Raw genomic sequence first — 6,938 nt, forward strand, 5'->3', positions numbered from 1 at the left:
AAAATTACTGGATGTGATCTTTTCAAGATTCATCATAGTATTATATCAGTAGTTCTTTTTTTAATGCCTTTTCTTAATCCATTCTGCTGATAGATGTTTGAATTGTTTTCTGTTTCTGGTATATGAATACAGCATTCATAAACATCCTTTTGTTAAGTGTTTCATGGACATGTGCTTTTAATTCTCTTGGGTAAATACTTAAAGTGGAATTGTGAGGTTGCAGAGCAGATGTTCCTTAACTTTTGGCTTCATTTATTGACTCCTTGAGATGTACATGCAATAAAATACACACATTTTAGGTGTAAAGTCAGCTGTGACAAATGTATACCGTATGAAACCATCATCTCAAATTCAGGTATCATCCCATCAAATTCTCTTACTCTCCTTTATAGTTAATTGACTCCCACAACCCCCTCCCATTACCTTTGCAGTTTATAAACATTATAGAATGTTAGGATTATAGAATAAACAATATAGAATGGAATCATACAGTGTTTGCTCTTTTACACCTGGCTTTTTCCACACAGCCCAGGGTTTCTGAAATCCATCTGTATTGTGTTCTTCCTTTTGTTTTTTAATTGCTGAACAGCTTTCCATCATGAGGGGAAAATAGTTGATCCATTCATGTTGTTGTTGGCCATCAAGATTCTGTGAACATTTGGGTGTGAGTCTTTTTGTGGGTATAAGTTTTGATTTTCTTTGAGTAAATCCTTAGGAGAAGAATTTCTAGCCATTACCAGAAGCTTCCAAACTGTGTTATAAAGTCATTTATGATTTTACACTCCCACCAGGGTTGTATAAGGGTTCTAGCTACACCACAGCCTTTTGTCAACATTTTGGGATTGTCAGTCTTTGTGACTGACAATAGAATCTATCAAATAGAATCTCATCCCATCAATAGAGTCTCATCAGACTATTTACATTTCTCTAAAGACTAGCAATTGTGAGCACCTTTTTTATGTGTTTGCTGGCCATCAGTATAGTTTGTGAAATCACAGTTTGAGTCTTTATGATTTTTTTAAAAATCAGGCTGTTTTGTCTTCTTCATATTGATTTGTATGAGCCATTTATAAATTATAGATACAGGTCTTCCATCAGATGTATAAATTGTATTTTGTCTGCCTGCAGTTTGGCCTATTCAAATATTAATGATGTCCTATGAAGAATAAAAGTTCTTCATTTTGGTATAGTCTAAGTTATTCAGTTTTCTTTCATGATTACTGATTTTTGTATCTAGTCTAAGAAATATTTGTCCTTGTTCAATATGAAAAATACGAAGATTTTTCACTATGTAATTTTTTACAAATATGATCCATTTTGATTTTTATTTCTGTGTATAATGTGAATGAAAGAGATGTCTTTCATCCATAAAGATAGCCTGTTTTTCTATCATCATTTGTTGAAAACTATGCTTTCCCCATAGGCTTATGTTAGTGCCTTTTTTTTTTTTTAAAGATTATTTATTTATTTATTTATTTGACAGACAGAGATCACAAGTAGGCAGAGAGGCAGGCAGAGAGAGAGGGGGAAGCAGGCTCCCTGCTGAGCAGAGAGCCTGATGTGGGACTCGATCCCAGGACCCCGAGATCATGACCTGAGCCAAAGGCAGCGGCTTAACCCACTGAGCCACCCAGGCACCCCTATGTTGGTGCTTTTATCAAAAATCAATTTTCTGTGTGGTTGAGTTTATTTCTGGACTCTTTCTTTTATGGTCCTTTGATCTCTATGTCCATCTTTATGCCAATAACACACTATTTCCATTGTTCTACCTTTATATTAAATCTTAAAGTTGTGTTATGTAAGTCCTCCAACTTCGTTCTTATTTTTGAACAATCTTTTGGTTATCCTATGCACTTGAACTCCCAGATATATTTTAGAATTCTCATAGAAATTATAGGTGCTGATTCTAATGTTGGGAAAATAAAGGCCAGACTGAGCCCAAGAGAAAGGAAGATATACATGAAGTAAATGAAGAATGACACATGTGGACTGCAGGTTATAAAATCATCATATGGAATTAGTCTTGAGGGGATATTGGTTATAATTTAGTCATTGCACATATGCAAACACTTAAGAATGCTGGCTGGTTTTCATATAGCCAGCAACTCTGTTTCTCCCTCTTCTCTGTCCTCAGTCCACAGAGTTCCTTCCGGTTTGCACAAAACCCTCTTCTCAGCCTCAGGAGTTCCCATGGGACATTCCAAGACTGACTTGGGCCTCACCTTACCATAAGAGAGAACAGTAAAGCCAGAGTTTCAAGGAAGAGATAGAAAAACATAGCTCAAAGTACATTGCTCTTGCTCAGGTTTGATACAGACCTTTCCTTTCCAAACCAAACATTTCAATCCCTAGCTGGTTGTACCAGTTCATTCAACAAACATTTCCAAGCATCTGCTTTGTCCTATGGCCCTCTGCCGGGCAAAACACTAAAATTACCTCCTCTTCTGGAGCTCATAATCTAATGGTGGAAAACAGAATACAAGCAAGAAATACAATTCATAAGTAGAAAAGATGATGGGTGCCCCAGTAAAAAGCCAGAGCTGGGTAAGAAAATAGGGAGGAAACATTGCCATTAAAATTCAGTTGATCAGATACTCAAATGAATGCTTTGACCCCAGTGTCCATGACTGCAGTATTCACAATAGTTCAAGTTAGAAGCAACCCCAATATCCATGAATGGATGGATGGATAAAGAAATTGTGATATATTCATAGGATGGATATTATTCAACCACTAAAGGAATGAAGTACTGATACATTCTTCAACATAGAAGAACCTTGAATATACTGTGCTAAATGAAAGGGGCCATACATAAAGGTACTTATTGGATGATTCCAAATATATGAAATATTCAGAAGAGGCAGATCCATAGAGGCAGAAAGCAGACTGGTGGTTTCTAGGGGCTTGGGAATGAAAGGAAGGGGGAGTAATTACTATTGGGAATGGGATTTTATTTGGAGTGATAAAAATGTTTGGAAAGTAGAAAGAGGCAGTAGATTCACAGTATTGTGAGTATACTAAATGATACTGAATTGTCACTTTCAACTGATTAATTTTATGTTATGTGAATTTAAGCTCAATAAGAAAAAAGTTACTCAGAAGCAAAAAAGGAAAGAAAGAGAAAGGGAGGGAAGAAGAAAGGGAAAGAAGAAAACAAAAGAGAGAAAGGAAGAAAGGAAGGGAAAAAAAGAAGAGAGAAAGAAAGAAAGAAAGAAAGAAAATTACATAGTCAGGGTAAGTCTTTTTGAGAAGGTACTACAGGAGCCCTGACTTCCAGGAAGTGAGGGAGTTAACCTATTGGGTAACTGGAAGAAACTGTCCAGACAGAAGGAAGAGCAAGTGTACAGTAGAAACTGCCCTTGTGTGTTCAGGGTTGGAAAGGAGGAGTCAGAAGAGTGATGGGTAGCCTCAGATTACATGGGCCCTCAGAGCTGCTCTAAGGGGGTTAGATGTGGGTGATGTGGGAAGACATTGGAGGCCTATATGATCTGACAGGTTTTAATAGGATTTCTGGAGCCTCTTTATTAGGAGCAGTCTGAACAGGGGGACTGGTGGAAGCACGGATAACTATTATAAGCTACTGTTGCAGTCGAGGTGAGAGATGATGGTGGCTAGGGAGAGGAAGATGGAGGTGGAGGTCGGTGGAAGTGTTTGCAAATAGGATTGAAGGTGAAACCTACAGGATGTCCTGGTGGATTGCAGGTCAGATGTGTGAGGAAAAGAAGAGCCAATGACTGATGGTGAATTTTGTCTTGAGCAACTTGAGGAATGGAGTTGCCCCCACTGAGTTTGAAGAAGACTATCAGAGAAGTTGCTTTTCATAGGGGTGAGGCAGGGAAGGAGCGTCGAGAGCTCCTAGAGTTTGAAGTGTGGCAAAGAAGAATCCAAAGATAAGCACTCTTCCCAAGGAACACAGTGGGTTGTGCTGTCCCTAGAGCCTTCTCCCAAGACCATCTACCACCACATGGGATCTGCCCCCCTGTCCATTGCAGGCTGCCCCCATCCATTGCAGGCTCTACAAATAACCCATCATGAGAAATGGGAGAAAAGTGACATTCAATATGCTCTCTAATGAAATGGGGAAAAGATTTCCCCTTTGCTTATTCTTGTGAGAATTACTAAGAACCTGACCCACTTGGATTCCTATATGTGCAACATGACAAAAATGTCCTTGCTTTTGACATGGCTTACAGTAAGACTAGGCCATACATGGACAGCTTTGGACTATGAGAGTACATCTTGATTTAGTTATGATACCAGGCAAGACAAATGGGAGAAGTCTTGCATGATATCTTATTAGTTATGAAATACTTGAGTGCCACAGTCCAAATGCAAATTGCTTGCTGTTACTCTGAAAATCAGGGCTTTTGGTTTTTGTTTATTTTTTGGCAGAAGTGTTAGTAAATTATAAATAGGGACATGCCAGATTTCAAAACTCTCATCCAAAATCAGAAGGAAATTATGGCTAAACTCAAAAATCAGAACAAATTTATAGCCAAATTAGGTTAGGTTAATTTTTAAAATGAAGAGTAGGTCTGAAAAATCCTTAAAAGAAGGTGTCTGCTAGAGAAATAAGCAGACATTGAAAGCTTTCTGCTTAACTCAAGAAATTTCACAAGTGCTCAAAATCACTGTTGTATTTATTAGTTTTTTGCCTTTCACATTTTGTCTCAGTTATTATGAACCATTATATGTTTATATTGGATGGTGTCATAGTAGTGAGAAACAAAAGTGGTTTAATTATTTATAAAAAGAAGCTTTTGGGAAATTAGACTAGCTTATTTTGTTTAATAACCCAGCCCACAATTTTAAGAAAGCAATCTTGACTGCTCTGTTTGTTGTTGTTGTTGTTGTTGTTTTTCTCTCCTTTTTAGTTGGTATTCAAGAGAAAAAAAAAAAAGAGCTTTGGCTTTGAGGTTCATCAAGTTTGGTTTCAACCCTAGCCACAAGTGGATGAGCTTGGTCTGATGATTTAACCATCATCTATGGGTTTTTTTTTAATCTGTAAAAGTTGAGTGATATTGATGATAAGTACTTCATTTCTTTGAGTGAAAGGACTTAATTGCTGAATAGATTATTGGATTATCTACTGTAATCATTAGATTTTATGAAATGCTTCTTCCAGGTTTCAGGATCATGTTAACATTCTAATTGAAATCTGATTTTTAACTGAGAAATCTTATATTTGAAACTAGGAAACCCATGGAAACATGGTCTAGTCTTATGAAGAAATGCCTACATTATTTTTTAAAGATTTTATTTATTTATTTGAAAGAGAAAGATATCACATGCCAGCAGAGAGGCAGGCAGAGAGAGAAAAGGGGAAGCAGGCTCCCTATTGAGCAGAGAGCCCAATGTGGGGCTCGATCCCATGACCCTGAGATCATGACCTGAGCCTAAGGCAGAGGCTTAACCCACTGAGCCACCCAGGCACCCAGAAATGCCTACATTTAATCAACCCTTTTGAAAGATAGTTTAGTGTGTAAAATAAAAGTTCATATTCAGGTATAAGAACATTCAGGTTCATATTACTTTATTTAACAAAATGTTATCCAGAGTTTAACCATGTCCTGGGCACTGTTTCTAGCTCACTTGCTCCTGATTCTGTGGTCTCAATGTGAAACTCATATGCTCTTGATAATAAGAGCTTAGACAACTAACTCAAGACTAGAGATAAGCAGACCTGGTTCCTCGAATTGACACTGAACATCTTATGGTAAATCTGTGCTGTGACAGAATTTTGTATTTCTCCCTCCCAGAGCACATGACTGATGTCTAAACTATGACTAAATTCCCAAGCAGATGAGCATGCCTGCTCAAGAACACTGCCCACTACAGTGGGGGGAATGAAAAACCTATTAGAAGAATCCTTTGTTAGCAGGAACCTCCTCTCTCTACCTTGGTCACCCAGTGGCAGTGTGACTTCATGATTAGATACTTAGCCTTTGAGACCAGCCTGTTTGGGTTCTGTCTCTTAGCAGTATGTGACTTGGCCAAGTTGTTTAACTTTTCTGGGCCTTCCTGTCCTTCTCTGTAAAATGGGTATTATAACAAGAATGCCTGCCTCCGTGGGTGTTGTGGCAATGAAGGAGTTAACACATGTAAGCCACTAGGAACTGGACCTTGGCATAGAGTGAGTTCTAGAGAAAGCTTAACTATTATCATTATATTATTGCACCAGTCTGCAATTAGTCCCTGAATTCTCTGGAGATGTGTTAAGTTTTAAAAGTGATTTGAATTTACTCATGATAGAGTTATTATAGCTATGTATAGCTCAAATCTAATTTTGCAATTTACATTCATTTTACATGGGGTCCAAGAGTTGAAGTTTATGGTCTTCCTATCAGTCCCCTTGAGGTAGCTTTCTTACTCATAGTTTCTCTCTATGCTCCTGAACTCCTTAGAAAACCTGTCCTTTTCCAGCAAAACTGATCTGAGTCTCTACAGGGACTTATATCTGAGGAGTTGAGATGCTGGGGGAATCTGGTTTTGGAAAGACTGTGTCACATTCTGGACCATAAGAAGAGTGCTTACAAACTCCGTAAAGTCTGGCTTACTCCTCATTACTTGTCTCCTCATTCGTTTTTGGAACTCTTTGTAGTTTGTCCAGCCCAAACTGGATGAGCATGCTGAGCTATAATTTGCCAAATGAAGTGTCGAAGAATATCTAGAAAGGCAGATTCAAGGCCCCAGGACTTCAAGATCACTGAGAACCTGGGGCATCTGGGTGGCTCAGTGGGTTAAGTCACTGCCTTCAGCTCAGGTCATGGTCTCTCTGCTCAGCAGGGAGCCTGCTTCCCCCTATCTCTCTGCCTGCCTCTCTGCCTACTTGTGATCTCTCTCTGCCTTTCTCAAGTAAATAAATAAAATATTTTTTAAAAAGATCACTGAGAGCTAAATGAGTAATAATATCAGGGCAATAAACAGCAAACATTATT

The sequence above is a fragment of the Mustela nigripes genome, chromosome 7 (assembly GCF_022355385.1).
Source record: "Mustela nigripes isolate SB6536 chromosome 7, MUSNIG.SB6536, whole genome shotgun sequence".
Lineage (NCBI taxonomy): Eukaryota > Metazoa > Chordata > Mammalia > Carnivora > Mustelidae > Mustela > Mustela nigripes.